Genomic DNA, 24,199 nt, shown 5'->3' on the forward strand with positions numbered 1-24,199 from the left:
TTTTATATGTTGGACTCTCTCCTTGAGAAGAATATTATTATTAGACATTTTATTTGAAATTAATCAATGCTCCTCACTTACCATCAAGCTCATTGAGAACAATTCTTTTGGCTCTAACATCTCATAATTTTATAATAGACAACTGGTAAATGGCAGTGACCTTCACGATGTCCTAAAGGAGGCTGAAAAATATTACCATGTGCTTCTTTATCCTTCAAGCCATTGGGTCTTATTTTTAAGAGAAAATATTGGCAAAAAAATTATTAAACTTCCTTATAAAAATAAGATGTCATATAGTGCTTCCCACATGAAATCCTTTTTAAAAATGCTGCATGAATCCGAACGCGGAGGAAAGGCTTGGGGGGTCCAGGGGCAACTAGCAGCCAAAATGAAGGTGAAGATGCTGAGCCGGAACCCGGACAACTATGTCCGCGAAACCAAACTGGACTTACAAAGAGTTCCAAGAAACTATGATCCTACCTTACATCCTTTTGAGGTCCCGCGAGAATATGTAAGAGCTTTAAATGCTACCAAACTGGAACGGGTATTTGCAAAACCATTCCTTGCTTCTCTGGATGGTCACCGAGATGGAGTCAATTGCATGGCAAAGCATCCAAAGAGCCTGGCTACTGTCCTTTCTGGGGCATGTGATGGAGAGGTTAGAATTTGGAACTTGACTAAACGGAAATGTATCCGTACAATACAAGCCCACGAAGGTTTTGTACGAGGAGTATGTACTCGCTTTTGTGGGACTTCTTTTTTTACTGTTGGCGATGACAAAACTGTGAAGCAATGGAAAATGGATGGACCGGGTTACGGAGAAGAGGAAGAACCATTACACACAATATTAGGAAAGACAGTGTATACAGGAATTGATCATCACTGGAAAGAAGCTGTTTTTGCCACATGTGGACAGCAAGTAGACATTTGGGATGAACAAAGAACAAGTCCTATCTGTTCAATGACCTGGGGATTCGACAGCATAAGTAGTGTTAAATTTAACCCAATTGAGACATTTCTCTTGGGAAGTTGTGCTTCTGACAGGAATATAGTACTATATGATATGAGGCAAGCTACTCCTCTGAAAAAGGTCATCTTAGATATGAGAACAAATACAATTTGTTGGAACCCTATGGAAACTTTCGTTTTTACTGCAGCAAATGAAGATTACAACTTGTATACATTTGATATGTGAGCCCTGGACACTCCTGTAATGGTACATATGGATCACGTGTCTGCGGTGCTTGATGTGGATTATTCTCCCACTGGGAAAGAGTTTGTGTCTGCTAGTTTTGATAAATCTATTCGTATCTTTCCTGTGGACAAAAGTAGAAGCAGGGAAGTCTATCACACAAAGAGAATGCAACATGTTATCTGTGTAAAATGGACTTCTGACAGCAAATATATTATGTGTGGATCTGATGAAATGAACATTCGTCTGTGGAAAGCTAATGCTTCTGAAAAATTGGGTGTGCTTACATCACGAGAAAAAGCAGCCAAAGATTATAACCAGAAGTTGAAGGAGAAATTTCAACATCATCCTCATATAAAACGCATTGCTCGTCACCGACATCTACCAAAATCTATCTACAGCCAGATCCAGGAACAGCGGATCATGAAGGAAGCTCGCCGACGAAAGGAGGTGAATCGTCTCAAACATAGCAAGCCTGGATCTGTGGCAATTGTGTCAGAGAAGAAGAAACACGTAGTGGCAGTTGTGAAATAATACTTGGTATTCCTACCAATCCTGATGTATAATTATTTGTTATATTTTGATGTGCAGATTGTATAAATAAAATAGTGGTTCTAGAATAATGACAAACAGCTCAGTTACATGTGTAGAACTGAAAAACAGTACCCCTGAAAAACTGTCCTGAAAGATGGCCTCGTTGATAAGACTATCCAACATTTTATCCTTGATCTGCTTACTTATTTCATTGAAGAATACAGTATTGCCAACTAACATGTTTATTACTGCTAGAAATTACAGATACACTTTGATCTATTATTGTAGATATACTTTACATTTGAATTTACATTTATGACCAAACATCTCTTTTGTTACCTTTAGTATTACTTTGGGTAATTATTGCAATGATTCTTCCAGTGATTACATATAATGTGTGGAAGAATTATGTCAAAACTTTTTTTAATTCATTTAATTTTCTGTGCTTTATTTGTATTTGGCTCTTTGAGACTTTAAAGATAATCAGGTTGCATTTATATAACTTTTATAAATAATCATTATAATTTATGGTCAAGTTAAGATAATAAAACATCTTTTTCTCAGTGTTGTAAAAAAAAAATGCTGCATGATATATTTAAGTTTTTATTCATGTCTGTGGAGAAATATCCTGAAACCATTTATTTTGTCAGTGAATCATGGAACATCACCACCATATCTCACTGCTCCTAATAAATAATTTCCCTCATTAAAAATAAAATGAAAAGATACCGGGTACCACTTTTTTTTTTTGACCTTTTTTAAATTTAGCCCTTACAAAAATACATTTGTTCTTCAATGCCCAAACTTAATCTGAAGGCATACATCATTCCCCCAACAGCTTGAAAAGTAAGATATATTCATGCCAATTTCTTTTTAGGTAACTTAAAATAGACTGGAGGCTCTATTTCCTACCGATCGTGACAGTGTAGTTAGACAAAGATACGTTCTACTATCGAAGTAGACATCTACCAGCATTTATTGAGCACCTGCCATGCAAAGTGCTTTTTATAAATCACTCCATCAATTCTCAGAGTGCTCCTAGAAGTATTCTTATCATTTCCATTTTATGAATCGAGGAGGCTGGAGTTAGTAACAGTGTTGTACAGTCAGTGGTACAGCCCCTATTCCTAACTGCCGTGTTACATTGCCTCCATATGTAACTGCAAAAAGATTTACTTGCAAGCCTGCCAAAAATTAAGTTTCCGCCCTCCCTGGAATATAGAGGAGAAGCTCATGCATCTAAATATGGCTAATTTCAGGAGTACACAATGGCAAAGATATGCTGGTTGGATTGTGGAAATCCTAAAATATTTTTGTGTAGGTTGGAATATAGTTACGGATCGGACCTAGGCTCTCTGGCCTCACCCCACCTACCACCTAGAGTTCCTCCCAGTGCATCCATCGGTTCTCCATGATTCAGAAACTAGAAGATGATTGATTGGCATAGTAGGAATCAGAGGAAGGCTGTCCCCGGGCTCAGGTCCCTGCTCCTTCTGGCTGGTTAGTATGACCTACTGATTATTAAATACTTTAGAGTCATGCCTGCACATCAATATTTAACTTAAGGAAAACAGATGCTATGATTACCCAACTCTCACTGCCTCATTTATTGAACTGAAAGTCCAGGGGAGATGCGGGGAGGTGACTAAGCATTGGGCTAGAGATTTCTGCTCACTTCTCAAGAGCCTTGAGTTCCCTGGTAGTCTAGTGGTTAGGATTTGGTGCTCTCAAGAGCCTTGGGGGTGATCCTATCATCAAATCCTCCCAATGCAGAGGCCTGGCAGTGTCTAAGGAGCTCACACCATTATCATTTTCCAAGACTGGCAAAAAAAAACCTCACAAATCCTTGGGTACTTTTTCATTCCTGGGAAAATATAAAGGAAAAAATAAAGGTGGGGACAATATGGAAATTCTTAGGAAATAATCTTAGTTACCAAGCAAGGCAGTAAACAGGATAGCTCACCCCGTCCTCTTCACTGTGACCTACCTAGTCTGGGTGGCTGATTCTGTCTAAACTCAGAGGCTCCACTGGTCTGTCCTTAGAAGAAAAATAAAGAGCTGGTGACTCCTCTGTAAATCTCGACTAATATTCTTGGACGTGTGTTTCTTGGGAAGGCAAATCATCCTCATTAGGATGCAGTTTTCATTTTTTAATAATATTAATTATCTTTTGGCATTATCTACAAGAACATAATGAATAAAAACAAAATTTAATTTTTGTGATCTGGCATAGGATTTTAAAGAGGGGAATGTACGTCACAAGCAAAGTGCCTGCCTATCTGAAATTATTTAAAAAATTTCTAGAAGTAATTATTCCCTTCATACTGTGAGACTTGCAAACATTCAAAAAAGGGCAAGTGAATCTGCATCTCTAAATGGATATAATAATTGATTCTGTTTCTTTAAAAGCCATTAAAAGGCACTGTGAGCATATATACCATTTTTTACAAAAACACGCACATACACAAGCAATAGATAGTAAATTTTATTTCCTTTTTTTTTTTAAGATTTTATTTATTTATTTATTTATTTGAGATAGAGAGAGATTGAGAATCTGAAGATGACTCCAAGCTGAGCAGAGAGCACGACCCAGGGCTAGACCCCACGACTGTGAAATTCTGACCTAAGTCAAAACTAAGCTTCAGACTCTCAACTTACTGAGCCACCCAGAAGCTCCAGAAATTTTATTTTTTTTTAATTTAAAATTTAAAATTTATTTCTTTTACTTTTCATAGAATCTTACTTCGGTAATATGGAATAAACAATACAGGTTAATGAGAATAGAAACAGCAGAGCTTTCGATGAATGCATATAATGGACTGTTGATTTAGGTTGGGTCTCCTCAACTACTGTGTGCTGGTAATGATGATGATTAGTCTAAGGAGATACTGAGGAAGGCAAAGGGCATTTTTCAAGTCATGAATCTTATTTCAGAAAAGGAAGTGAGGATTGTGTGATACTGTTTTCGGATGTTGCAGGTTGATCTACATGGTTGATGTTCTTACTCACTTTGTTCCTTAAACTGCCCGATGCGGGGCTCAGTCCCAGGACGCTGAGATCATGACCTGAGCCCAAGGCAGAGGCTTAATCCACTGAGCCACCCAGGCACCCCTTGTCTTGATTCTATTAGGTTCATCTCTTTTACAATTTTCTCTCTAAAGGTTACTCATCCCTCATTTACAGCTTTTTAAAGCAAATTCAGTGAAGGGGGCTTGGGAGTTTAAACAGTTAATAATAAACAGGGAAAAACAGTCTTTAAAACAGTCGGTGACAATGAGAAAATAAAGTATTGTGCACTTTTCTTTGCTGGTCAAAGGAGAATGTATCGCTTGAGTTGAATCGGAGTTGTTTTAAAGAAAAATTGTGAAGTCTATAGAAAAATAACAGGTCAGTCATTTCAGACCATCTGTGCTCTGGCTGGTTGACAGAGAAACTTCAATTTAAAGGGTCAAATGTTATAATTGACCTTCAAGCCTTCTGCTTTTTCTTTTGCTGTTGTCCTGGAATTATCTTTTATCGGTAGAGCTGGGAACAAGCGAGGGCTTGACACATGTTATCCTTCCATGGACTGATGTAATATCACACTGCAGTGGCTTCTGACTTGCCATTGGCCAAGAGGTGACTAAAGAATTAGGACCCAGACAGCGATAGAAACAGCTGCATGACCGCCATGCTCTCTGCTTTTGGTGAGGTTCCACAAATTAGATTTCAGTGTACTGAACCAAGTTTAAATGTGCTGATATCTGAGTGCTGAGAACATGGAGCCTGAATGTTAAAAAAAAAGAACAACAAAAAAACTAAGTCCTCTCTCCACGTAGACACACACATGCGTGTGCATGCCCACGCTCACATGTACACCTATATACACCTTCGTTACCATTCTAGAAGAATGTATTGACTCCTTTCCTCAACCTCCAATTGCCTACATTTGCACGTTTTTCTACTTTTGTTCCTTGAAAAATAAACTTGTTATAAAAATCTTCCTAAAATAGAAATTCTTCCAGTATGTCTTTCCACTCAAGAATTGTATGCTGGCTAATTAAACATAATAATACAAAAATCAAGTAAACAATAAAAAGAATTGGAAGTGGCTCATTGTGGTCTCCGCATCACCTGAAGTTTCAGGCTTCTTTATTCCCTCATCTCCCTACTTAATGGAAATACAGTCACTATTTTTCCATCCTCTGAAGGAGTCAAGCAGGCTTCCTTCCCTTCCTTCAGAATAGGTAGCGTTCTCCCTGAGAGCACCTCCTCTTCATCTCCCTCCTGTGTATTTCAGGCTGAGCATTGGACTCTAGCCCCTAGTCCACCCTGAGGCGTCTCTCACACTGCTGGCCTTCAGTGACCTCCCTCTTCATTACCCATGCATTAATGTTGCAACTTTCCCACTTCCCCAGATTTCTTTCCACACATTAGTCAGTCAACTACATGACAAATTTTTTTTTTTAAGATTTTATTTATTTACTTGACAGACAGAGATCACAAGTAGGCAGAGAGACAGGCAGAGAGAGTGGGTGTTGGGGGAAGCAGGCTCCCCGCTGAGCAGTGAGCCCGACATGGGGCTCAATCCCAGGACCCTGGGATCATGACCTGAGTCGAAGGCAAAGGCTTAACCCACTGATCCACCCAGGCACCCCCATGATGAATTTTTTGAGAGGAGGAAGCATGATCTGTATTTCTTTGTATTTCTCTAGCATCTCCTGGGTTGGAAGATTCTGAATATGTACTTACTGATTCTTTAAAATATACCTTTGTATTCTAGGTGTTGAGAAAAATGACATATCAGTAAGGACTTAGCAGCCAAGATAGAGCATGGCTAACATAGCTGGGGATGGGGTATTGGCCCAATTAACTAAGTTTCAAATCTGGTAGACTTTATTGTGTTCAGGGCTAGGTGTCTGTCTGGCCTTAACCCTAGGTGAGTAATTTGCAAATTAATCAATTAAAAATACTTATGGAGCACCTACTATGCATAGGAACATTGCTCGGCATTTGGGGAGACTGTATTGAATACAAACAGATAAATCCTTATCCTCCTGTAGTTTCTATCCCTCCCCTAGGACTAGAATTATATGATCACTCATAAAAACGAATATAAAGCAGCAGTCATCAGCCCTGAAGAGAATGATGATCAGGGGGATTTGGCAAAGGTCAGGAAAATAAGAACAGACTTTCCTGTGAGAAGGAACTTCCAGATGAGTCCAAGTAAACCAGCTGAAGTGAGGAAGCATGCCTGTGCTGGGGAGAATGGAGAGGGAATGCAGTTCCTAAAAATGCTTCCCGGAAAACGAGGTATGCCCAGGCTATTCCACGGACCTATATGTCATCATCGCCAGAAGAAGATCAAGAACACAGTCTTCTTTTCCTGCTTAATACCAACTCCAGACATGAAGCTCAAGACATTCTAGAATTTCTCGAGATATAATAGAGTTGGTCATTAGGTTTGAATAGCAAATCTCTTAGGTTTTCAGAGAGGTTGGGTAGAATGACATGGCCAAATCATGTCACCCTGACAATGGGAAAGAAAAACTACGAAGATGAAAAAGTAAATGTCAAAGGGTGGGTTTGATTATTTTGCAGGTACATGCTACAGGAAGGTTCTGGGTCTGGTGGGGAATGAGGATGAAATAAGGAAATTTTAGAAAGCACTTAGGTTTCCCTTCCACTCTGACGAGATGCAGAGGTGCTTCCACATCCCTTGTGTTGATGGGTCGACCAGAAGGCTCTAACGTATCTCACTGTATACAGCAGACACAGCTATTTGAAAATGCAGCATGTTTGAGTCTCACAGGCCTTGATTTACACTCTGGTCATTCTCTTAAGAGGGTAATTTCTCCATGTGTGGAGATAGGAACAATATGGGGGGGGGTTAATTGATTAAATACTTGAGTATGTACCCAGCACAATATCTTGATCAGAGGTATTCCTCCATTATTTGTCCTAATTCTTCAAGACCCTCATTTCTTCTCTTCCTTGTGGTTAATTTACAGCTGACCTTGAAAAACACCAGTTTGAACTAGGCAGTGTTTGGGGTATTTATTTATTTATTAGGATTTTATTTATTTATTTGACAGAGAGAGATCACAAGTAGGCAGAAAGGCAGGTGGAGAGAGAGGGGGAAGCTGGCTCCCAGCTGAGCAGAGAGCCTGATGCAGGGCTCGATCCCAGGACCCTGAGATCATGACCTGAGTCTGAGTCTGAGACCAGACTGTTACCTTTTTCCAAAAGGAAGCTGAATGAACGCATGACTGTCCAATGATCTTGGGTTAAAGTGTTGGGTCCTTGACTCACTAAACTATGTGCCTGTTGACTGGTTGTTTAATTTTACTTTAGGTTTATGTGGTCAGCAAGTAAAACCTGTGAATTCACGTAAATGTAGGATATGAAAAAGTAGAGAAGAGAAATTGTTGTTGATGGGGAATTAATGTCCATGAAGGAGTATGTGGAGAGGCATTAGCCTTCCGGGAAGGGCTGCTTGGCTCACCAGAGCGAAGATCTGACTTGGTTGAACAGGTTCTCTTTTGCTAGCCTCACACCTTATGTACATAATAAATATTCAAATATATTAAATATTCAAATATATTTGATCAGAGGAATGATCCCCTGTTTCCAACAGGGGTTCGGTGCAGAATATCAAGAGTATCTGTTAGATTTACTTACTCATGTAAAACCAAAGGAGAACTTTCTTGCTGATGGAGCTGTAAACAAAAGTAGGTCTCAGGCATCCTCTTAGATCCTGATTCATAATTACCTATGGCATTTGGGGACTCCAAGAGACATGTGGCTTTCATAGTAACAGCAGACTATAATGCAAGAGGTAGCCTATTTCAGTAAGACCTCATGAGCCTCTGAAGTTTATACTGATTAGAAATTCAGTTTACGTCTTTTACAAGCTTCCAGTGGCTTCTGTTGTTATGTGATTAAAGATGTCAGTGGGGACTAATGGTAAACACTCTTTTCTTAGTGTCATTATATTCCTTCAAGTGACTGCATGGGGAACTGGATGCTTTATTCTTTCTTATTGCTAGTTGCTGGGTGTAACATTAATATGACCTGTAAAATACCAAAGAATTATAAAGAGAACCAAGACAATAGGCATATCTATTATTTTGGGCGGTGATGTTGACTTTTGTAATAGGGCTGGAGTAAACTGGAAATTGTAAGGCATGTACTTAACCACAGAATTTATCTTTTTACCACTCAGAATCCATGCCATTTATATCACTTAAGATGAACTTGCAAATAAGAAGTCTGTTTTCCACCTCCATGCGGATTTGGTATAGCTAGCAATGGCTTGTTCTGCAAAATTGGTGGTTTAGGGTTTTTTTAGTTAGAAATAATTTTAGGAAATTCTTGTCATTCAGAAACTAGTATCTTTTTATGCAAAAAACTAAGCCATGTTTCTTGATCTTGGGCCATCCTCATAGAAATAATCCGCGTGCAGATTTCTTCTACAACTTTCTCAGCGTAGACAGATTGAATCTTAGGGTAATGTAAATTTTGCGAAAGACTCTTAAAGAAATTATCGTTGTAACCTTAGCTTTCATTTTCATTGCATGCCATGCCTTAAGAAGTTCTTTAGCACAAATTTCTCATTGATTTTTTAAAGCCTGCCACTGCATGTTGATGGTGAATGCCAAATTAGAATTCAGATAAGGAAATCTGTGTTGTGAGCCTGCTTCTTCAACTCATCATCTTCCTTGTCTTGATTAAACATGTCCAGCCCTCTGGGCTCCCACATTGCAGGGAATGGCCTGGGTGACTCTGACCTCAGATTATTACTCTCCCTTTGTAGATAGTACAGAGATTTCAGCTGGTTGGTCCAAGACAAATCTGTTTATTTAATGTACCTAAAAGTATAGTTTAGTTCTTCTGCCTTGTTTCTTGCTTTTCCTGCAATGTCTTCAGTTGCCACGAAGCATGAAGAAGATAACAGATTCCCAAGGGGCAAATAATTTTCTTTTTTTTAGCAAAAAAACAAGATATTACGTGAGATGCATATATAGATTTTTTACTCTTACAAAATGCTACGTAGACTTATTTTTAAACCACGATCTGAAGCCATTAGAAAGAGCAGTGATAACCAAAATACAGTGTATATGTCCTAAAAACCAATCTCATCACACTTGTTTAAAGATTGGTGGCATTACAGATGGTCAGTTAGATGCTATTTCCTCTGTGTCATCTAAACCTAATTAGTTCCCAAAGTTTCCACTCTAAATACCGTCACACTAGGAGTTAAGGCTTCAATATGTGAATATGATGGAGACGGGAAGCTTCAGCCCACAAACGTTTCTAACCTTTTATCTATAAAATGAATAACTTCCTGGATTTTCCAAATCATAGATGTAATCTGGCAGATAACCTTTTAAGTTTTCATCAGTTTGAATTTCTCAGTCACTTTCTTTCCTATGTGGGATGACAAAATTTTAGCTTCTGAAATGTAATTCTGACCATTGTCACAATTGTGTTTCCATCTAGAAAATTGATTTTCCTATTTTAAATGGTGAGCTCTTGCTTCCATGGGCAGGAACTGTATGTCAGCTATATCATATTCTTTGAACAGAATCACCAAACTCTTCACCAATACCATTGTATGACTCAGGATGGAATGGAATTCCAATTTAGATGGTATTAGCATAGAAATGTGTCTTAATTTCCATTTTCACATCTCCTTTTGCATATAAAAAAGCATATGTTTTGAAGGTCAAAGAGAAGACAGAGTAAACAGCTCACCCAGAGTCAGTGTAGTTCTGGATTATATATATATAAAAATTACATACGTACTTCCCAATTCCTCCTTATACTGTTTTGTTATACTTACATGACATTTGATTTTACTGTGTCTCTGCTTTTTTTATTCTTTTCTTTTCTTTTCTTTTCTTTTGCAAATTACTTTACATTATCATTACTGTCACCCTGATATGATGAAAAGAAACAAGGACTGGGTTTCAGGACACCTGGCTCCAAATAAATGCCTCTGCCACCTGGTACATTTTTCTCCCACTCGCTTTATTGAGGTGTGACTGACTAGTAAAGTAAAGTAAAGATACATATATTTAAGGTGTACAATGTGCCCTTTTGATACGTACACACATTGTGAAATGATTACCATGGTTACAGAAATTTACATATCCATCATCTCATTAGTTACCCCTTTATGTATGTGTGGTGAGAACACTTAAGATCCATGTCAGCAAATGGTTAGTGTACAAACATTTTTTATTAACTATAGTCCTGATACTCCACTTTTGGTCTCTAGAATCAATCTATCTACCTACCTATCTATTTATTTATTTAAGATTTTATTTATTTATTTGAGAGAGAGAGGGAGACAAAACATGAGAGGGGAGAAGGTCAGAGGGAGAAGCAGCCTCCCCATGGAGCTGGCAGCCCGATGCGGGACTCGATCCCAGGACTCCGGGATCATGACCTGAGCCGAAGGCAGTGGCTTAACCAACTGAGCCCCCAGGGACCCCTAGAAACTCTTCGTAATATAACTAGAAGTTTATACCTCTGACCAATATCTGCCTTTTTTCGAGCCCCCAGTCCCTGTTAACCACCCTTATACTCTCTTTTCTTTTCCCTCCCCCCCGCCTTTTTTTAATCCATATGTAATTGAGATTATGTAGTAATTGTCTGACTTTGCCTGGTTTATTTTACTTAGTGTAATGTGCTCCAGGTTCAACTGTGTTTTTGCAACTGGCAGGATTTCCTTCCTTTTATTTTATTTTATATATTTTTAAAGATTTTATGTATTTATTTGGGAGAGAAAGTATGTGTAAGAGCTGGGGGGAGAGGGGGCAGAGGGAGAGGAGAAGAAGAAGAAGCAGACTCCCTGCTAAGCTGGGAACCAGACAACTTGACAATTCAGGCTGGGTCGCAGGACCCAGAGGTCATGACCTGAGCTGAAGATAGACACTTAACCGACTAAGCCACCCAGGATCCCCAGGATTTCCTTCCTTTTAAAGGCTAATATTTCATTGGCTGTGTGTATGTATATAAATATTTATATATATTTATATCTATCTATCATATTTTCTTTATTCATTCAATTGTTGATGGGTACTTACCGTGTTTACCTATTTTGGCAACTCTAAATAAGGCTGCAGTGAATATGGCAGTTGCAAATATCTGTTCAAGATACCGGCTTTACTTCATTTCAGTATACCCAAAAATGGGGTTGCTCAATCAAATGGAAGTTCTATTTTTGCTTTTCTGAGGAATCATTCATTCATGGTACAAATTTAGGGATTCCTAGGTGGCTCAGTTGTTAAGCATCTGCCTTTGGCTCAGGTCATGATCTCCATTCATTGTACAAATTTAGGGATTCCTTGGTGGCTCAGTTGTTAAGCCTCTGCCTTTGGCTCAGGTCATGATCTCAGGGTCCTGGGATCGAGCCCCACATCGGGCTTCCTGCTCAGCAGGAAGCTTGTTTCTCCCTCTCCCACTCCCTCTGCTTGTATTCCTGCTCTCACTGTGTCTTTCTCTGTCAAATAAATAAACAAAATGAAATCATTGTACCAATATATCCTGACCAACAAGTAACAAGAGTTGCCTTTCTTCCGCATTCTTGCTAACACCTGCTATTTTTTGATACTAGTCATCCCAGTGAGTGTGAAGTAATAGATCATTGTGGTTTGCTTTTCCCTGATAATTAGTCATGTGGAACATCTTCTCATATACCTGTTGGCCATTTGAGCATCCTTTTTGAAGAATTGTCTGACAGGCATTCTGCCTATTTTCTAATACACTTATTTGGTTTTTTGCTATTGGGTTATTTAAGTTCCTTACATATTTTGAATATTAGCCCCTTCTTAGATATAGGTTTTGCAAATATTTTCTCTCATGGCATATATTGCTTTTATATTTTGTTCAAATCTTCTTTGCTATACAAAAACATTTTAGTCTAGGGACGCCTGGCTGGCTCAGTCAGTTAAGCTTCTGCCATTGGTTCAGGTGATGATCTCAGGGTCCTGGATGCAGTCCCACATTGGGCTTCCCACTCAGCGGGGGGTCTGCTTCTCCCTCAGCCCCTCCCTTCCCTCTGCTCGTATTCTTTCTCTTGCTTTCTCTCCCTCAAATAATCTTAAGGGAGCATTTTAGTATGATACGGTTCCACTTTTTACTTTTGTTGCCTGTACTTTTAGTGTCAAATAAAAAAAAAAAAGTCAGTGCCAAAACTAATACTTGGGGCAAATTTCTGGCAGTGCTGGATCTTCATTTTCTTATGCAAAATCAAGGGTTTGATTGTATATAATTATGATTCCTATGGTTTCTTTGGCATTCTTCAACAGGGATTGTAATATGTAATTACATTTAGATTCATTAAATACTTACTAGAAGAAATATAAACCGTATCTTGATAACTAGATTATGACAATTTGAAATTATTTAGCATCCTTTGAAATGGGTAACATGTTTTCCAAAGTTAGGATTCTTGTACTTGTACTTCAGAAGAATCATTTAGGAACTCATTCCACATGGTACCTGCTGATATTAGAAAACATTTCAAGTTCATAAGGATCAGGGTATGGGTGTTGGTTAGAGGTCAACTACAAAGTATGGGAGCTTTTCATTAGAAATGAGGTATTTCATCATATCAACATTTTTTTTTAACTTAAAGTTATTTAAGCAATTCCATGTTGTTTGGAGTTTATAATTTAAAAATCAGAAGTTTTTAAAATCATTGTTTAAAATAATCTTTTCTGTATGTTAATTAACTGGATTGTGGAAATGTTTTTATATTGTGTCCACACCAAGTCATCATGTTGTACACTTAAATATGTTCCGATTTTGTCAATTATACATTAGTAAAGCTGAAAATAAAGTAATATGAGTAATCCATTCGTCCACAAAACAGAATAATGGCCCTGAGATTTTTTTTTTTTTCCACCTAAAGGTTGGAAGATGTAAATTGGTATGATAACTTGGAAGTAAATTCTTTATCTATAAAAATGATATGTAGTGTGGAAAGATAACAGACTTTTGGACAGATTACAAATAGGATATTAACTCCACTTCTGTGTTTTTGATGTAGGAAAATTTAAAACAAAATAGGTATCTTGTCACTAGGCTCTAATGTTAGTTCCATATGTAACTTTGAATATGATCTCATCTATCTATGATTTTAAGTCAAGATTAGTATTATCCTTCTGGGAAACAATTGGGTAGTGATGATTTTTTAAAACCCATATATAAATCCCTTTAACAAGTGATACTAAATATTAGTATCTTCCAGTTTTTTTACACAAACTCTTTAAAGAACTCTAGTGCTCACTTTATATGAATGAGATACAACTTGTATACTCAATGATGACATCAGTAAAATATGTAGGCTTCACTTGATACTTTGGTAATTTTGGTTTTGGTTATCTTCGGGTTACAGCACACTACAATACCAATTAACACAAACATTTTTATTGGCTTGTGTTAGTAATCCTCAGTTGAAAGCTCCAGATGTATTCAGTGACATAATGGGCTGTAACATTTTCTGGGGAGCTAATGTATTGGTGATCCACTTAAATACATGTGTTTTGTACTAAAATGCTGGCTGTTTTTCACTTTCTTCATGTGTGATGTATTAGAAATTAACTGGGGGCAAAGGATTTGTTTATTGATTGATTTTGGGATGTCTTCTTTTAAATGTGTTTTATTTATTTATTTTTATTATATTATGTTAGTCACCATACAGTACATCATTAGTTTTTGAGGTAATGTTCCATGATGAAGGATTTTAAAAAAATATTAAAGTGAGGTACAACCTTGAAAAACAGAGTGTTAAATTGGTGTAATTAAACGTGCATTAAGACAGAATGACATTCTTAGTTTCTGTACTCTTAAATGTGGAAACTAGTCCATTCAAGGCTAGATAATCTGATTAGCCTTGCCTAAATACAGAGAACCATTTCAAAACTAGTAGTTTCAGAAAGAGCTTGTTCTGCTATGTGTGATTGGGTATGTCATTCATCACCACATGATCTGGAAAGATCATAGGTGTTTGAAATAAAGCCGGACTGTGACTTCTTTCTCTGCCACTTCCTACCTGTGAGATCCTTAGCAAATTTCTGGCCTTACACATAGAATAAAAATAAATAATGCTTGCCACCTAAGGATCTGTGAGATGGAGGAGTACTGGCTAAGAAATACAGTTATTAATTTTCACATGCATTATAAGCCTTAGTAGTTACCTGTCAAAACCAGATACCTCTGTATGTTGACTAACTGAATATAATAATTTAAAGAAAAGAAAGAAAAGAAATAGAAAAAAAAAACCAAAAACAGATACCTCTAAAGTACCATTCTATTTCATTGTTTTGAATATTAGGCTTATTTTAAATGCAATTAACTTTGCAATGGCATCACAAATGGATTTCTTTCACAGTATTTTGACATTGCAATTTATCCTGAATAGTTTTACCCCCTAAATTTTGACAGGGCTGATTTAGCCTATTCACACATGGATCATGGCACATTCTGTGTTAAACGTATAAACAAGTCATGGTTGACTGGGCGGGTGACTACCCTCCCCATTCCAACGGATGTCACCAAAACAATAGCTGGATTGACGTGGCTTTTGTATCTTACTGAGTATTACATATTTCTTTCTGGTGTTTGTGTTCACCAACAGTCAAGAATTTCTTGGCCCTACAAGTCTTTAGAAAAATGTCTTTTGCAGAGGTGTATGCTGCCCGCTGATGGAAGGGTTTTGATCACTAACTTCAAAATAAGAATCTCTCTGTGTAAATAAAAATGTGAGAAATTAGAATACTCCTCCCTGTGTCTTCTTAAATTCATTCACTTTTAAATCGTTTATAGGTAAACACTGTATAAGTCTAAATAGTTTGTAGATAAACATTCTGTAAAGTTTAATTTTCAAAAGGACGTTCACTTTGCAGTGAGACTCTTCTCTGTCTCCCTGCCTCCCACTCCTTCTTCTGGGAAGCAGGAGCCCTTAATAGTTTTTTGAATTGCTTCCCATGCATATTCTAGAAGCAAGTTTCTATGAATACAGTCAGGAAGACACATTTTACCTGAACTTAGCCAGCATCCTGCTGTGCCTAGGCTTCACTCTGGTCTTTGATATATTACTCTTAAATTGGTTTCTTTTTTTTTTTTAAGTGATTTTCTTATATGTCTCATGGAGTTCTATCAGTTATTTTTCTTTCTGTTCCTAAGGCATACTCAGCTCCTGCATAATTTTTAAGTCAACTGCTTTTTCAGCAATTTGTGTTTCATGCTTCATGCTTATCAGATGAGTGTGTGTTCTGCTTTTTTAGCTCTTATACCTTATAAATTGGTGGAGAGGAATAAATCTCTTGTCCTAAGCCAGATACTTTGTGCGTGCCCTTTAAGATTCTAAGGGCACTCCTGGGTCTACGCATTGGTACTGCAGACTTACACTGCAGAATTCAAACCCAGTCTTTTTTTCTGAGATCTCATCTGTTTGCCTAGGGCCCTGTAATGGGCTATGTACCCCCAAATTCCTGTGTGGAAACCCTGACTCCCAAGTCGGCGGTATTAGGAGGTAAGGACTTTGAGAGGCAGTTAGGTTTAGATGAGGTCACCAGAATGGGCTCCTCATGATGAGATCATTATCCTTATAAGAAGAAACCAGAGAGCCTGTTCTTTTTCCTCTCGGCCACATGAGGCTATATAGGAAGATAGAAGGCCATTTGCAAACCAGCAGGGGTGTTGGCTGGCCTTCAGAGCCTCCAGAAGTGTGAGCAATATATGTTTTTTTGATGCGTAAGTCTCCCAGGCTGTGATGTTTTGTCATAGCAGTGCAAACAGTCTAAGACAGCCTGTGCAGTACAGCCTCTTACCTGAGGGACTAGACCTTGCATTTGCTTTTCGGTGAATCTTTCTACCTCTGTGCTTGCCATCGCATTTGTCTGGAGTAGACTGTGTTCACAGAGTCTGGTGGACAGTTATTGAGATACGTGACTGCCTTCTAGAGGACAGTGTGTGGGATAAATGGTCTGTCATACTGGCCCAGGCTCTATCTTGTCCAGACCTTCTCTCCTTTCCACCCCTCTCCACCATGGCTCACCATTGTCTTCTGGAGGAGGTCATGTGAGTTTCATATGGGTACGAGGCAGATTCCTAACACGATCTGACACAAGCTTTGTTTAAGTGAATTTACCAGGGCCGTGCATTGTTTCTTTGGTTGTACATAGATCGCCACTCCCTGCTGGAAAAATGATTACAAGCTTTGTGCCCTGAGGAGGTAACTGCTTGTTGGCATATCCGTCATCTTTTAGAGGAGCGGGGGAATCCAGAGATACCAATGCAGTTGGAGGCAGGCAGTGCAGGGGTGGCAAGGGCTGCGCATGCTTGTACATGACCCTAATCAGCTGACTTTCCAAAAAATGTAGGTCTCCAGGTCCCACTCAGGGAGATTCTGGATCAAAGCCCAGGCAAGATATACTTTTTAGAACTCCTTAGGGCGTGACACACTCGTACGGCTACTGGGGAATCACAGTCCCAGAGGGCAAGAGATGAAGTTTCTGTCATAGGCTCTGATCAGGGATATGAGACATTTGGGAAGGATCTTTCTGGAAAGAAAACAGAATACAATCATCTGGGGGTAAGAATGCCTTTTTAACGTTCTATATAAAAAAGAACATAAAGGACCAAATAGTCTCCCTCAGTCTCCTCATGTTCTCTACCACCTAATCAAGGGAACCAGTTCAGAATAGGAAATACTGTTCAATATTTGTGGATTTATTGTTGTACACCATGGCATATAGGCCATAGTCCTTTTCATTTTTGTAGGGAGCTGGGTAATATAAAAGTGAGAATTACATGTTCTTCAGCAGTGATAGATCATACAACACCACAAACCTTTTTCTTTTTTTTTTTAAGCTATTCTGATACTTTTTTGGCACAGTTTTTAGACATTAACTGTCTTGATATACTAGGTTAAGTTGTCACAACCATCTGAGTAGTTTTGTGAAATGAATTTAGCAAATTTTACAAAAACTGTGAAATGTTTTGGGACGCTGTCATCACCGGCTCCTGACAAACAAACAATGGAATCGCCAGCGACTTCTCCAAAGCTTTGATACTAAGGTGCCCTGTATGCTCTGTCAGGTCATGGAGTTGTTTTTTGTTTGTTTGTTTGTTTTGGTTTTTAATTTCTCCCTCTGGGTCAAGTGAGATTCATTCATTTCACTCGTGTTTTGACACCCGCATTCCATACATCCTTCTCTTCCCATCCTGCTTTTAGAGATTGTTTTTCCTTCTATTCATACATGTTTATAAACATGTGTTAAGGGCACCTGGGTCTCTCAGTGGGTTAATTGTTGACTCTTGATTTCGGCTCAGCTCCTGATCTCAGGGTCCTGAGACTGGTCCAGCTCTGCACTCCGCAGGGAGCCTAATTAAGATTCTCTCTTTCCCTCTTCCTCTGCCCCTCCCCGCTCATTAATAAACACATGAACAAATAACTATAAATACACATTTGCTAGCTGTTCTAAGATTTTCTGTTATATGCTCATGAAATACTTACTTTAACCAATTGTTTTCTTTATCTTCCATGAGCGTTAAGGCACTTTATTTTTTAAAAAAGGTACTCTCTTCTAAGCTTGCAGATTTCATACCCATAAAAACTCTTGAGTGGTGCACAGAGTATTAGAGCCTCCAGGGTAACACAGTGGGGAGAGACATGTAGTAGGCAAGGGTTATGGCAAATTGATTGTTTTAGTTTTTTTTTTTTTTTTTAAGATTTTATTTATTTATCAGAGGGAGAGAGGGGGAGAGAGCGAGCACAGGCAGACAGAATGGCAGGCAGAGGCAGAGGGAGAAGCAGGCTCCCCGCCGAGCAAGGAGCCCGATGTGGGACTCGATCCCAGGACACTGGGATCATGACCTGAGCCGAAGGCAGCTGCTTAACCAACTGAGCCACCCAGGCGTCCCGATTGTTTTAGTTTTAACAGTAATGGCTTCTTGGGGCTTTCCATTCAACACAGAATCTTGTGCCTTTGAAACTGAGGAAGTGCAAGAGAATGGAGAAGGCACAGACATGCTTTACAGGGTGTGTTCATTTAATAAGGATTTACGGTCTTGGATGAGATAATGGCATACAACTCGTGGTCCTTGAACTCATCAAGCTTATGAGTTGGACAAGGCAAGAAGCATCCTACAGCACAGCAGGAGATGTCTGTTGGAACTTAAGACTCTAAAAAAGGTGGGGAAAATAGAACATCACCCCATAAAGGGAAGCAGAAATGTGCTGTGGGGTCCTGTGAAGTCCCAGCATGATCAGGAAAGGGTTTATGCAAGAGATGGGAATGAAGCTGGGCTTTGAAGTGCAGGAATTTACTAGATGGGACGTAGGAAATAATAAATGCCAGGGGAGTGATGGGCAAAATAAATAAATAAGCAAATGTCTGGGAATAGCTGGGTGAAAGGTTAATGCAAAAGAACTATTGGAGGGGCACCAGGGTGGCTCAGTTGGTTCAGGTCATAATCCCGGAGTCCTGGGATCAAGCCCCACATCTGGCTCCCTGCTCAGCAGGGAGCCTGCTTCTCCTTCTGCACCTCCCCTTGCTTGTGCTCCCTCTCTCTCTCTCTGACAAATAAATAAATCTTAAGAAAGAAAAAAAGAACTATTGGAGTTAAAATTAGGGATGTATTATGGCTTCCATGAGACCTGTAACAGAAACTCCAGTTAAAGAAAAAATAAAGTGGTAGGAGTTATTGAATCAGAAAGTATAAAATTCCAGGTAGAGGATTCACTTTAGATATGGCTTATGAGGATCTGAAGGTGTGACCAGGACTTGATTTCTCTCTTGTTTTTTCTTGACCCTGTGTCTCCAGGGTTTGTTCCATTTCCAGGTTATGGGTCTTATAACTTCCATCCGGGAGATGAGAGCACGTCTGTTGTCAGTTCCATAGAAGAGAAATAAAAGTCTTCCTCCCAGAAGCTCCAGTAAATGTCTCTAAATGGCTTACCTGGCTGTCTTTGAATGCATGACTGTGGTGTATTGAATGGTTTCCGCCAGTCAGTTTCATTCCTAGGGCTGGCTTTGCCAAACCCATCATAACTGCTGAAAATGGAAATGTGAGTTTATCAAGGGAAAGTTAGGGTACTGTTGGTGGAAAAAAGGAAGTAAAGATGCTGAAAAGGCAACCACTAGACGTCTTGTAAATATATTTGGTCCAGATGTATAACATAGGGACTGAGGAAACTCAGATGGTTTTCAGTAAAAACGTGAAACACGACCCAGTACAAAGAGCAATGGAAAAGCATAGCATTCAAATAACCTACCAGCTAGTCCCTATACTGGTAGATATTTTACCTGTGGAAACTCTTGAACACATGCATAGAGACATGTACAGTAATCTTCATAGTAGCAAACATTATAGAAGCAATTTTGAAAACCATCTAAATGTGAATGGGTATAAGAGGAAGTGAGTAATTTATTGTGTATTCACAAAATAATACCAGAGGCAAAATGAATAATGTGTAGCAAAATCCAATGATGTGGATAAATCTTAGTAAGAAATTATTCAGTGAAAAAATGGATTCCCAAAGATTATAAACATGATCCTCTTTTTGGAAACTTAAGGACAACTAGGTTTTTAAAATCAGATGTTTTGAAGAATAATGCCAGTGTAAAAAAAAATTATACACAAAGGAATGAGACAGAATGTAAACAAACAAGGTAAATAGTTACTATAAATGGCTATGCCATATGGTTTGGGAGATAAAAATCAGTGAGATGCAATAGAGTTTGCTGGAGTTGGAATGTTGGGGTGCTATTTAATAGGTGATGCTCACCACTGTCTTCTCTTAGAAGTTGGCATTTATCCAGCGAATGGATGGAAGTAAAAGAGGGGGCCATGTGGGTGACAAGGGATGAAAACTCTTCTGGGCAGAGGGGAGAGTAAATGCAAATGCAGTAGTTAATGCAATGGGAGCATGCTTGGTGTGTCCCAGCAACTTCAGAGAAGCCAAAGGGGCTAAAGGGCAGCAGGTATAGGGACGCGTGATAGGATGTCAAGTCAGAATGGCAGAGGAGGTTCAGATCACATAGGGCTATCAATGCCATTGTAAGGTCTAGTCATTAACCTCCATCAGATAGGAATCCATAGGCTTTGAGGAAATGAGTGATAACAGTATTTTTAGAAGAGTTACTATGACTTCTTTGTAAAGAAAAAGTACGAAGGCCAAGCTTGGAATCATGGAGGTCAGAGATCAGTTAAAAGGCTTTGAAGTCATTCAAGAGAAGAGCGATGGTTCCTTGGGAAAGCATGATTGTTCTAGCTATCCATTCCTTTGGAACAAATTACCCCACCCTTAGTGGGTTATAAAAAACAACCACTTTATAATGTGTCCCATTTCTGTGGGTCAAGCATGTAAGCAGGGCCTGCAGTTGGTGAGTTCTGCTTCAGGAGGAGCAAGCAAGGGTCATGTCAAGGTACTTGGTCCGCAACTTTGCTGAGGGATCCAAGATCCCTTCTGATGTATGCTCGATACCTCAGAAGGAAGAAGGCTGGGATCAGTGAATCGCTCTCTCCCTACCTGTAGGGTCAGAACTTTTCCACATGGCCTTCCCAGTATGTTATTCTATGTTATTCTAACTCCTTACTTAGTGGATTACAACTCCAAGAACAAGTACCTTAATAGACCAAAAGTGGTAGCTGCCAGTGTCTCTAGACCTGCATCTAGAAAGTGGAGCAGCATCACCTCTGTCCTATTCTATGTGTTAGAGTTGTCACAGAGCCCATCAGAATGCCAGGGTTTAAACTTTATCTCTTGGTGGGTGGATGCTCAAAGAATTTGTGACCATATATAACCTGCCATTGTACAAGAGGTATAGATTGCAAGAAGTGGCTAAATTCTAGTTAACATGTTAAGTGTGTAGCCTCTAGGGATGGCTAATGGATTAGATGTGCCTTTGAAAGAAAAAGAAGAATCAAGGTTGGTACCATGACCTTTTATCTAGACACCTGGAGGGATGGAGTTGCCATTTACCAAAATAGGGAAAACTGTGGAAAGCACATGGTAAACTTAAATTGCCAGGTAGACACCCAAATGGACATATCAAGCAGGATGTCAGATCCATGACTCTGGAGTTCAGGAGAAAGGGCTGAGCAGAGGCTATTTGCATATAGATGATATTTAAATTAATGGGCTTCAATGAGCTTCATTTAGGGAGGAGAGTAGGTGGAGAAGAGGAGAAATCTAATTACTGAGCCTAAGAGAAGTTTAAAAATTAACAATTACTGAAATGAGGGGGAACTAGCAAAGAAGCAAAAAAGAGTGGGTCAGTCATGAAGAAGAAGAACTAAGGGAAAATGATATCTTAGTAGCCTAGTAAAACTTTTGAAGGACGAGGAATGATCAAATTGGTTATACACTGCTAATTACATAGGTGAGGACTGAAACTTGAGTATTACTCTGGAGTCTAAAATCCATCGATGAAACTTCCAGGAGCCATTTGTTTGAGTCATAGGAACCAAAACCTATTAGAATGGCCCCAAGGGTGGAAAAAAAAAAAAAAAAAAAAAACCATGAGAAAAGCTAGCATGGACAAAATCCATAATCCACTGTCTTGTTTTCCTCTTGTCTGCCAGAATGAAATGCCTCTATTCTCAGTCTTGGCCTCTTTGTCTGAACAGGCAAATGGAGGGCCCCAGGCATTTGTCTCAACTTAAGGACACTTGCTGAAGCTGATGTCTGTGGCATGAAGTCTGTGACTTAAAGAAGGTTGGCTAAGAATTGTTTCTGGCCATTGAATATGTTTCTGTTTGTCTCCCTTGCACACAGAAGCTTTCTCCACTTTGAGTTTAAATGATTGTGTGGCAAAATTTTCTCACCATTATGTCAAAATGGCAAGAGGAATAAATTCTAATTTCAAATCTATGAGGGAAAAAATGGAATTTGAAAGCCTTTGGGCTTCTACTTCCCAGCTGGCCATAGCTCTTGTTATTTGATGTCTTAGTGTTATTCCCCTCCTTGTCTCTGAAGGCATTGTTATTTGAGCTGTTGATTTCACTGTGGCAAGGCTACAATGTTCTCTTAGACCAATTAAGTAAAAGTTTAGTAGCACAGTAAGCTTGGAGGACATGAGCCCTACAGGTAGGAACTCACTGGAGTGGAGGAATTCACTACTACTCCCTGGGTGATATTGACAGCCACGATGTTAATGATGGTACCATCCCCTCTGCAACACCACTGCAAAAGAAATTATTATCAATTCAAACACACCCTCTGTTTTTAAACTGAAAACAGCAGAACTTAGAGAAATGTATACAGGATTCAAGAAGTAAAAAGTGTTACCTGATTTTCGAAATATATTTATGTTTATGTTAAATTGACAGGTAAATAATGGCAAGAGAATCCTGAAACTATTATTTTTTTTTAAAGATTTTATTTATTTATTTGACAGAGAGAGATCACAAGTAGACAGAGAGGCAGGCAGAGAGAGAGAGGGAAGCAGGCTCCCCGCTGAGTGGAGAGCCCGATGCGGGACTCTATCCCAGGACCCCGAGATCATGACCTGAGCCGAAGGTAGCGGCTTAACCCACTGAGCCACCCAGGTGTCCCTGAAACTATTATTTTTTAACAAAATGTTAGGTTCTCGCTTTCCTATCTGTTAAATCACAAAAGATAATTTTCATTCAATTTCTTTTCTTTTCTTTTTTTTTTTTTTACGATTTTATTTATTTATTTGACACAGAGAGAGATCACAAGCAGGCAGAGAGGCAGGCAGAGAGAGGGGGAAGCAGGATCCCCACTGAGCAGAGACCCCGATGCGGGGCTCAATCTCAGGACCCTGGGATCATGACCTGAGCTGAAGGCAGAGGCTTAACCCACTGAGCCACCCAGGTGCCCCTCAATTTCTTTTCATTTTGAAATTATTTCACCCAGGGAAGTACAATTAGGAATCTAAGGCTATTGATACTCACTATCTACCAATTTACAAATTCTGTGAAACAAGTTTGTACATCAAAAGGTATGCTGAAACCATACTGCAAAGCATGTGGTCTTTTTTCTTTCTTTTTCAAGTAATCATAAAGATGGGATTAATATTGTAGGATTGTTCAGTTTGAAAAATTCAGAACGAACTGTTTGGATTTTAGACAGTTGTTTAGTAATCCAGAGCATAAGGAAAACATGACATGAACTTTGATTTAGGCAACTTGAGATGTTCCAAATTCAGAATTCCTTCTGTTTTGAAATCTCTCCAAAGCCCCTAAAGTCTTAGCATTCTGTAGAGTGGAATCCAATTTATGATGCTCTCTATCGCCATCTCTGTCTACACGCTAGTACTGCGGTTGTGCCTCAACCACATTTGCTGATAGAAGACATTTACTTTTCTGGCCAAGTGGCTGTATATTCACACAAAATTAAGATAATTTATGAAAGAACTGTACCCCAAAGAAGTTTTTTTTTGTTTTATTATTCTACTTTTTCTACTGTTTTTATTATTCTAGTTTTGTTTTGTTTTATTATTTTAG

General features: G+C 38.9%; 1 protein-coding gene and 1 pseudogene across 8 annotated transcripts in view; both read left to right on the top strand.

Annotated features, from left to right (window-relative positions):
- PRR16 (proline rich 16) overlaps window positions 1–24,199 on the top strand; it is a 309,827-nt gene that overhangs the window by 76,340 nt on the left and 209,288 nt on the right. The gene's annotated exons all lie outside the window — the stretch shown is intronic.
- Window positions 342–2,297, top strand: LOC116585988 (annotated as a pseudogene).

Source organism: Mustela erminea, chromosome 3 (assembly GCF_009829155.1).
Source record: "Mustela erminea isolate mMusErm1 chromosome 3, mMusErm1.Pri, whole genome shotgun sequence".
Taxonomy (NCBI): Eukaryota; Metazoa; Chordata; class Mammalia; order Carnivora; family Mustelidae; genus Mustela; species Mustela erminea.